We start from the raw sequence: 11,133 nt of genomic DNA, 5'->3' as shown, positions 1-11,133 counted from the left end.
GCGCACTATCGTCGATTTTCTTTTTGGGAATCGGTAATGTACCGGGTGTCCACGATGTTTTGTCATTTTTATCTGTTAATTTATTTTACAGAAATTTTGTGTTGACATGACAGATGTCTGGCTAGAATGTTTGGGTAGTTTCTCAACGAATATGGGAGTGGGTAATATACCTGGTGTTTATTTACTGTGAAGTATCTAGGGATATTTTTTCAAAATATCTTATCAGAGAGTTTCTAGTAATTTTTACAGATTTTTGATCTTCCCTGATGTTTATTCGTCAAGTTCAATTTTTCTAGGGACATTTTTTCCAGCGTGATTTTACTGGGGACTTTCTAGCATTTTTTTTTTAATATTATTGTCTTATAAACATTTAGTAAACAGTACAATTACACGGAGCAAAGAAAGTAAAATACACCACACGAACGATGCCACACGAGGTGTATTTATTCACAGTCGCATTTATTGATGCCGCCGTTAACCTAACCTAACCATTCATGTAGAATTCATCTTGGCAGAATACATATATCGAGATCAATTTCATTCTGATTTTATCTGGCCGTGTCCCATAACTTTCCTGTTACTAAGTCGTCAGAATTACCAAAACTATAATATAACAGAGATTAAAGTATAAACTATTTGACAAATTCTTTTTACTATGTTTATTGTAAATCTTATAACAATTTAAGAATCTGAACCATTACAGACCACATGTTTATTTTATTTATTTTTATAAAGTCACACTTTGAAGTTACGTGGTGAAAACCGATTTGTTTTGCTAGAGCAAGATGGCTGCTCCCTGCTTGAAACAGATTGATTAGGGCAAAGATAAATTTCATTCGGTTTATTTTATTTAAAGAAGCTTGAAAGTTCGACGATTACAATGTGTGGCAACTGGCACGTTCGATGATGCATTTACACGTTGAGATGATGGAGAGAAATTTTTGGTTGCCCTCCTGGATGAACCAAAATGGCCGCCTACACTTTCAATGAAATTAATCATTTTTCCTAGAGTATAATAACGAATCTAAGTCAAAAAAATTCATATACAATTACAATTTTTTAATATCTAGAGACATAGTCTAAATTTTGACACATTTTTAAACCAGTGTCTCATTTTAAAATGGCGGTAAATATTGGAAATAGAGACCTATGCTTTTAGAATAGTGAAATATTCTTTTGTGAGTAAAATTAAACATTAAAAATGAAAATATTGAATGTTAAATATTGAATATGAAAAAACAGTCCCTGATTATAATATTGGAAGGATTCAAACATAGATTATGCGAACCTCCCCCACTGTAAGAATGCATAAAATGGCTTCAGTTCAGACTTATTAATACCGAATATCAATTTTAGGCCACATATCTCTGCTTTTTTTTCTCCTCGGCGTGGGTGGAGAAGTCTAGCTGGATTAATATTGACCAACTGCCAATCCGAAAGGTGTTAATCTGAGAATTATTATAGTATCGCGTTGCCGTTGCTCGCGGATGCCATTAAGTCGCGGGAGTTAGTCCAAAACGCGTGAGTAATAAATTTATTTCGGTGTTGTCTCCGCTGGTTCATCGCTCAGAAAACACATTCTCGTCTGTTAGTACAATGTAAACGAATACCAGAGTGTGCCCGCGGCTATGAGCATGATTCATAAACGGTATTGACGTATCTAGACCGCGAATCAATTTCATGTTTCACTATTACGGTCTCATTACTATGCTTCAAGACTAAAAGCCATCTTGGTTAAAAAAAAATGTTTCCCAACCTCTATCGGACTATATTTTTGAAATAATATGTGGTCCAATAAACAATCCATTATTCATTACCATATTCAATGTTTAATTTCCTCTAAAGGAGTCATTTACACTATTTTCGACATTCTCCGCCATGATCAAACAAAACCAAGGCGGGAAAATTCAAATTCGCACGTGATAAGCGGCAAAGAAAATATTTTAAAAAATCTATAAAAATGACAGATTTGAGACAAAAATGCAATCCTCTCAAGACGCCACGTTTGAACAGAAGAAGGGCGGGAAATTCAAAACCGCGTCGACAATTTTTGCAGAAACTGTCGAAAAAGTATGAATTGCTGTGCTTCGAAGCGAAAAAATCTCTAAAAATGAGAAACTTGAGTCAAAAATGCACTCCTCTCCAGACGCCACGTTCGAATGGGAGAAGGGCGGGAAATTCAAAACCGCGTCGACAACTTTTGCAGAAACTGTCGAGAAAATATTAATTGCTGCCGCTGGGACTTCTTGCGGCTCGAAGTTAATTAGCTGTCCGTGTCCGGGCATCAGGTTGGCGTCTAAGCGAGGTCCGAAAGGACCGAAAGAAACGACAGCAGCCAAAATTGCAAGCGTGTCGTCGCGGTCCAAGTCGGAACGCACCGTCTCCAGTTTATTTCGATCCGAAATCTCGGGGTGGAGAGATCGGACAAGGATCGAATTCCATTTTCTTTTCGGATGGTGCGGTTGTAGGTGGCCGAAAGTAGGGCCGACTTCCGAAAAGCAGACTCGAGCAACGAGCCGAGGCATTACCGAGGAGAGTGAGAACCGTTTTCGCTGTGGGAACACACTCATCCGCTAATTATAGAATCTTGCTCAAATTTCTATTTTTAGCGGGGCTTAGACGCGCGCACGTGGCTTTATGTAAAAACCACCGCCACCCGGCTCTGTGTTAGTATGGTTTACGTGCGTGACTGTGCACGCCCACGCGGATGTTGCACGGGACCAAGACGAAACCAGAAGTCCATCACACCCATTGTAGTGTGGACTTCCTCCTTCGAGAGCTTTGTCCCTCGGGCCGGCCATCTTGAGGACGCTCCAACTCGGAATTTACTCGCCCGTTGTCACAACAATGCGAATTTGCATTGGCTTCTGCCAGTAAATATCGAGATGACAAGCGTCATAGAATTATTTTTAACGTAACAATGTTTCCAAGATTCTTCAGAGAAAATTGTTGCAACTCTTTGAAAAATGAATTTCCGACGACGAACAATTTTTTATATGTTCTTGAAAACCTCGTCTATACATGGCTAAAGTTTTGCAATTTCATACTCAGCCATTTAGTTTTAAAAATTCCTGTAAGAGGAAGGGTTCAAAGATTCTCCTTAAAAATTGTCGATTAAACTAATAATATCTCGTTGAAAAATGAATCTCGTGAACATAAACATTTTTTACATACCCTCCAAAGCCTCGTCTAATTGTGGTAAAATTTTCGAAATTTTCCATTCACTCGTTCTGTTTTCAAAAATCCCCGTAAGAGGAAGGGTTCAAAGGTTCTCCTTAAACATTGTCGATTAAACTAATAATATCTCGTTGAGAAATGAATCCCATGAACCTAAACATTTTTTGCATATCCTCCAAAGCCTCGTCCAACTGTGGTAAAATTTTCGAAATTTTCCATTCACTCGTTCTGTTTTCAAAAATTCCCGAAAGAGGAAGGGTTCAAAGGTTCTCCTTAAAAATTGTCGATTAAACTAATGATATCTCGTTGAAAAATGAATCCCATGAACCTAAACATTTTTGCATATCCTCCAAAGCCTCGTCCGACTGTGGTAAACTTTTCGAAATTTTCCATTCGCTCGTTCAATTTAAAAAAATTCGTAACCACTTAAATCGTGACGATAAATTCCCAGAACAGTTCATCCTGAGAATTAGAAACGCTTCCGTTTGATACTTTCCGAGAATCGGGGCCAATTTGTTGAAAATGTTCGTAACCTCTCATGATAATCGGATAGCAGGATTTACTGGCGGATTGGGAGAGCCACGTGGGTGCGGCGAATGATCGGTGTGATTGACACGGTAATCGGATTATGTTTCTGAAAACGGGTGTCCCTTCGATCGCCGGCAGAAATACACTTGTCTGAAGTCGCGGAAGACCGAGCGTGGAGAGGAAGTGCTTAAAAATTTATTTTCAACGGGGAAAAGCAGCCGGTTTATTTATATTTAACCCGTTGGTGCAACGATCTCGATGCGGTTCCGCTATGCAACGCGGGTTCCTCTCGTTTCAATTCGCTCAGAATCTCGGGAAACTGTTTTCTCGCAGACTAGATTTCTACATGGAAACTATTTCCGAAACGTCTAAGCCCCGCTTCCCCTTCCGTCTTTTGCATAAATAAATTGTGATCGTTTCCGAGCACTTCGCTAACAAAATGCACGAAGAAATCGAATATTAAACACAAAACAAACGAATTTCTCTGGTAAGTTAGCGGCCATCTTGAAAGACACGATTTTCTTTGATAAGTGACATAAATAGTTTATCATACTTCGTTTGTCCAAACAATTAATTTTATTCGTTCTATAGTAGAATTTTTTAGAAGTTCTGTGGTGATTGGTGGCCATTTTGAAGACGAAGAAGACAGTGGCATTTTGCACATTCGAAACCATGCCGAGAGAAAGGGCTATTAGTAGCCATTAGATTAGGTTTGTGGCAGTGCATAATGCAGAAATTCTTGACTTGTTCCACTTGACCGTCTCTCCTTCACCCCTCTTCATGGCCTGAAATTATTTCCGTCCCGTCGCGGGTGTTACATGATCGCGGAAGAAACGGATCTACCCTCTTCGGGTAATCCTTTGAACGAGAACTATAATATCCACCCTTACCATAATCTCCATCTTTAAATAATCCTTTAAATTCCTGAACCACTCCATCCTCCATTCGTCGACCACTGTTCACCCTTTTAAACCACTCTCTACCATTTTGTTTTTCAACAATTTCTCGTACACGCAACGATATTAATTATTGAAGATCAAATATAAAAAACCCTTAAAAAATTTTGACAACAATTATTAATGTGTACATTGTGTATATTAATATTAATAATAATAATAATAATTCTTATTGAACGCAAGAGTAATAATCTATAACAAAAATATTACCACAAAAATTGCTATAAATCCGAGAGCATTTAAATGTTTTTCAGTGAAGTTTAATGAACAATACTGGGAGACTAGTTAATTTTGCAATATTTCAACAATTGAGTTTATTGATATCATTAATGCAGCTGAAGCAGATTGTTCATTGTTAACTCAACCGAGTGTTGTTTCGAGCACTATCAATGGAGGCTTCTTCAAGTTCTGTCACGGAATAAAAACAAAAACTGGATCGGGGATTATTTATCGCGTTGCTACCATCGCGCCAATAACGAATCCGCTGGATCTACAAACAATTTGTCAACGGTGAAGTATAACGCGTAAAAATAATACGGCGGCCGGTCTGTTTACAAACACGATCGATATAAATAAAAGATTAATTGAGTTTGTTGTGCAGGTCGAGCCCAGAAATAGCGTCTCGCGAAATACCGCCATTTTGTACTTAATATCATGCGTTATAACTTCGCATGACTAATCGCATGGGACATTAACGAGATTTTGTGGATAATATCCAAATTCGATAAGATAAAACTGAAATTTGGAATTAAAATTTTTCGTGGGTCTATCTGGACCCAGAATCCGGCTCCTAGACTGTTAAAACCTCGTGGAAGATTAATATATCATTCTAGTTTCATTTGGTTCCTAATGATCCTTTGTTTTACGTTGGTGCAGCGCAAAATTTTGTGAGAGATTGTACTGAGCTTGAATGCTTAATATCTGGTTTGTTTAAAGTCGATTGGTTCAATCAACAATTCGGTTCCTTGATCCAAGATTATTTTCCTAAACGCAAGCTTATGCGCTAGTTGAGTTACATAATGTGATTCCAGGGGATTCCACTGTTTCCAATATGGCTCCCAGGCTAGCCACACTTACAGTACTTATTATTTAGAAGCATGTGTGATTTATTCACTTTTACACTAAGATATTCATTGTACAATTATTCGTATAGTCAGTTTCTGTATACTACTTTGTAAAAACTTAATTAAAGAAAGGCTTTATTAATGTTTTTTAAAGTTGCGTCCTCTGTGTCGTGAATTCTCAAGTTGGTAATAGAAGATCATTGAATGGCAGAAAGACTTCAAATCCAAAATGGTTTTGCAGTTGTTTCGACAGAAAAGCATTAATTTCTACCTTTCATAAATAAAATCGTGTTTGATGTGCATATATTTAAATAATCTAGAAGCATAAACATAAAAAAACTCAGACTTATCTTGACTCACTTATAGGTTAGGTTCAAGTGCATTTTCAGAAATGATTTTTCCCATATTCCTTACTTCAGATTCAAGAATTGAAGACACAATAGATTTTCAAAAAATTTTCGAGCGTACGAAAGGCCACAGACTAACGGTGGTCTGTGTATAGGTTAGGTTTGAGTTGAGTAACAGAGGTGGCCCAGGGGATCATGTCTGTTTGTGTGAAGATTCTTTCGGCTTTTATTTTGGGAATGCGGAGGAATTCAGTCGGCTCGATGCTGATATACTTCCTTCCTCTTTATCGCGGCGGTGCGGCGTTCGCCGGCTCGGGGAAGCCGATGTAAGTATAGCAAGAGGACGGCCTAGTTGCCATCGCGGCCATCCGAAATATTAGAATAAGCCCACGCGCGTAATACAATCCCGATGGTAAGGTAACCAAATTTAGCATGTGACTTAGCAGACGCCCTCGAGACACTTGCACGCGCGATGACTCAACCCGAACGGAGAGGAGATCGGTGTACAAAAAGATTAGGAGGGTGAGTAGCCTCCAAATTATTCTTTTTCCTACTAAAAAAAACAAAGTACAAAAGTACAGGCTTTGAACCTACCTAGAACTCCATAAGCCATGAAAATGTTCTAACTCAATCGCTTCGGTAGCCTTGATCATGTTTTCCAATTTGAAATTTTATTTTATCAATATTTTAGATGAAAAACCCGATGGCTGGGTCCGTTCTGACCCGTGTTACATATCGTTTGTGTGAGGTTTGAGTGTATCGGCTTGCAATGAATGTATAAGTTGAGTTACTAATTTGGTAGGAATGAACTAATTTGGAGTTGTATTCTATTTAAGTTTGAGTAGCTAACTCAATTAATTCTGTTTGCAGTTGGGGTGAGTTATTGTTGAGTACATGCAAAAATTATGAAGACCAACATTGCTGCCGAATGGACCTCAGGTAAGCATGAACTAAACTTACATACTAAAAGTTAAGTAACTCACTTTGCATTCGATTCTTATTGAGTCAAGATTAACTTATGAGTAAGTTAAGCCTAACTTAATACCAACTGGTCAGGAGTCAGAATTAATTTACAGTGTTCAAGTGAAATTTAACTGAAAATAGTACGATTTGAGTAATTTATAATTTCTGGAATGGTGGATTGATTGATTCAATTTCGAAATTTTGATTGATTACGAGTTGCATGGGAGTTATTGTATCGTGGATGAAATTTGAGGAGTCGACGATGGTTCTGATTCGACTGAGAATTGAACATGTCCTAAACTTGAACTTCATTGGTGTCTGAACAACTCGAAATCCGCCTAAATATAGACACGAGACCAAGGACTATCATAAAAACGCTGCCAGCGCGCGGGACGGAACTTAAACGAAAGCTGAACTCAAGTGATACTCATCACGGATTTTATTTATATCTAATACCGATCTAACCCTGACCTAACCAAGACCGAACCAAGGACTGTTGCAACACTTAGACCGGTTTAAATGCAGTCGTGACTTAGGCAGTAGTGGAAAACAAACAGTCCCCAGTAAATAAGGATTAAGTTCAAGACTACTTAATCCTACCTAACGTAATCATTTTATTCGGATACAGCCGTGTCAAGGACTGTTGCAAAATGCAGTACGGTTTCAACGCTATTTTCACTTCCAGGGAAATCAAAAAAATTCTAAAGTTAATAAAAATAGAAGACTCAAGACCCATTACTCACTACTTAATGTACTCACCTATATATTAATTTTTAAAAAATTCTTAAAACAAATACAAAATACAACTTGGAGAATTCCCAACACAGCAAAAATTTTACTTAACGCTAAAAACCGATTTTTTAAAAATTCTTAATCTATTAAATTGTTTTCTTATGACATACCATTAAATTTTCAAAATCAACATTTAAGGGCTCTCAGCACAGCAAAAATTAAAAAAAATTGTGCTTAACACTGAAAATACATTTTTCCATAATTGTTATCTGCAAAGCTGATCTATAGGGGAATTTGGGAATTTTATGGGGATGATCGTGACACTATAAGGTGTCTAATCGCGCAGGCTCGCTAAGTGAACGACCTACTTAGAAAACGCGACGGTTTGGCATCGGCGCAACGGCTCTATCGAGTTTTCTCAATTGAGCCGAGATTAATTAAGAGGATTTCAAAGCGGTGCTAAAGATTTACCACTCTGGGAAGCCTTGCGCCCGCGATTATTCGGCTCCCCGCGTTTATTTTCGTAGCCAAGCAAAAATTCGTGAAACCCTCGGAGATCGTTCTCTTCAGTCATCGTTTATTATTAGCCCTGGGGCCGGCGTATTTATCTAAAACTTGTAAAATCATCTATTCGGTGATTCAACGGCCGCCAGAGAACACCTGGTCCCGTTTGCCATCGGCCACTCTCGATTTTTTCGTCGGGTTTCTCTCGTTAATCGATCCCCACAATCCAATGGATCCACAAACTCATCGTTGCGTAAACGAATATTTTAAATCTGACATATTTACCAAACTTAAAAACACATTTTCTGGTTCTTTTTCTATGAAAAACAAATAAAGGTTAATTTCAGCGTCTCTGGGTATGTTTCCATCATTGAAAATCATATTTTGCAACAAGAAAACGGGAAGAAACAAGGAAACAGAGTTTCCACAGTTTGAATTAACAGCGTTTTCCCGCGCACGAAAGAAATATGGCGCCGATCACTGGGATCGATACTACCCATACTAAGCTGCCTCTGCTTCCCATTTCCTTTCAACAAGTTAAAATAAATGTCACGAGCTTTCTATCAGGGGGTGAACAATCGCCCTATGGTTTCAAAATGGCGTCGGTAATTGCAGTACACACCAAGTGTACACTAAGCTCCCTTTACCTCCCTCGACCAACTTTTCGCCAGGAAGTGTACAAATCAATGAATTAATTTGAATTTGAAAAACGCTTTCCCGCCCGTAGGAAAATAAAATGGCGTTCGGGGAGGAGGCGGTGGAGATGATCAAAGAGCCTGGGCCGATTATGCTCTCTTGGGGACGAATATAGGATGCGAGGAATAGCAGGGAGTATGAATCACGGGCACGCATAGTGAGGCTGAATTACTTGGACGTCGATGCCGTGCCGGGTGATTATTTAATCGAAGTTAATGGAAGAACCGAGGCACCCGAGCGTCTGACGAAGAGGACCCGGCCCGTTAAAAGTGGAACCGAGAGACAATGACTGCTAACGAATTACCGGTTTCGCAAACCGTCGATGATTCACCTACTGCTCCTCGGGACAGAACGATGTAGCTCTTGGCGACAGCGCTTGTCTTCCCCGCGTTTCGCGAATGTCGCTCGCGGACCTAGAAGAGCTCTTCAGCTTCCTACCTGGCCTCCCACCTGCCCTCCGGCCTCCTCGTCGAATTGTTTACACGGACGCTTGTTTTCCACTCGGTGGTGTCTCTGACGTCATGATCTTTTGTTGGATCGTCTTTGTGCTAGCGGATACTGCCTAGATCAACTTTGCGTACTCTGGATCAGCTACCTAGCTCTTTCTGGAGTGGGGGTAGGCCACAGCACAGGTAGTCGCCAGATCAAGACTTGTTCCCCCACTCTAATTTCTCATTCTACCGTACTATTCCCCCACTCTTCCGCCACGGGCCGGTCACGTGACGCGCTCCGTCCCTGTCGCGCATGTGTCACGTGACCCGGCACTGGCACACAGAGAGGGGGTAACTTTTCCCCTCGATTCGTGCTACCTCCCCTCATCTGATGACTATGAGGACAGCCGTTGCCGGTCACGTAGCTGTGGCTTGCCCGCAGGGATATTCTGGATTAGCTGGATTGGTAGATCAGTAGATATGGATATCGGAGGTTGGCCATCTTGTTGAATCATCTACCGGCGTTCCAGAGTGTACTGTTTCTGCTGAAACAATTTTTTGCTGAATCAATAATTTCTGGATTAGCGACTACATCGGTAAACAATTAAGAAACAGTTTAAACAATCGCAGTTCCGCGACAGGAATTCGTTCGAACGAATTCAAATTCCAGATGACAACTCGGCCGAAAGTGTCGACGGGAACGCGACAAAATGGCGGTGGCCGTTCTCGCGAACGCCTCGCTCATTTCATTGACACGATCGCATTAACAATTTACATGTCGGATCGTGTCAATTAATTCCACGGGCGTGTGTCGGCTGGTAACGCGACGAAATCGTCGTCACATCGTAAAACCAACCGGACACACACATACACACGGGGGGCGTGTCTAATTAACGTGCCCGGCAACAATGTGCGCGAAATTGTAGCAAAATTAGGATGCCCAGTGTACCGGTTGGTAAAGGGAATTGAAGACTGTCCAAGTAATATTGGCAGAGCGGTTCGCGGTGAATAATGAAACCCCTATATTTAACCGGACTCTCGGGCCGCGCAGATACGCTCGAACAGGACTTTCTTTGATGACGGGGATCGTCATCGAATTTCTTTTCTTTTTTTTTTTTTTTGGAAGTTCTCGATGGAAGAGGCCATCTCGGAGCTCCGGGAAAAATTGTCTGGAACGATAAATCCGTTGGAGAGAGCCCCGGGGAATTTTATCGAGATTGATCGAGGATTTCATGTCAGAGCGTGTCGTAAATCTGCTGATAATCGCATCTCGCAATTTGGATAAAAGGATACTCGCCGAGAATTTTTGCGAAATGTTACGAATTTTATTCGTTTCGTTGCGACGGAATGCATCGTGCTTAACTAAACTATTAAGGGAATATTAAATATTTAAAAGAAATATTAAATAAATATTTTTTAATTTTCTTTTTTCCTTTTGGAAATATTAAAAGAATTTCTAGCTTGGAGTCGTAAAGTGCGAACGAAATTTCTACATAGTTGGTTCCTGATTGTTGCAATTGATACACCATTTTATTTTCGTAGCCTACGCATAAATATTATTTACCCGAGATTTTGGAGCCAATTAGGTTGGATAAGAAAACTAGACCAATTTGCCGAGATTTTCCGGGAACGCTGTTAGGGAAGTGATCGGGTTTCGCGGAATCTTGAAAAATCATCGGGAAATTTCGGGAAACTAGTTTTTGGCCTGCCATCGGGTCCCGCGAAAGATAAATAT

The sequence above is a fragment of the Halictus rubicundus genome, chromosome 11 (assembly GCF_050948215.1).
Source record: "Halictus rubicundus isolate RS-2024b chromosome 11, iyHalRubi1_principal, whole genome shotgun sequence".
NCBI lineage: Eukaryota > Metazoa > Arthropoda > Insecta > Hymenoptera > Halictidae > Halictus > Halictus rubicundus.
Note: the sequence above shows the minus strand (reverse complement) of the source record.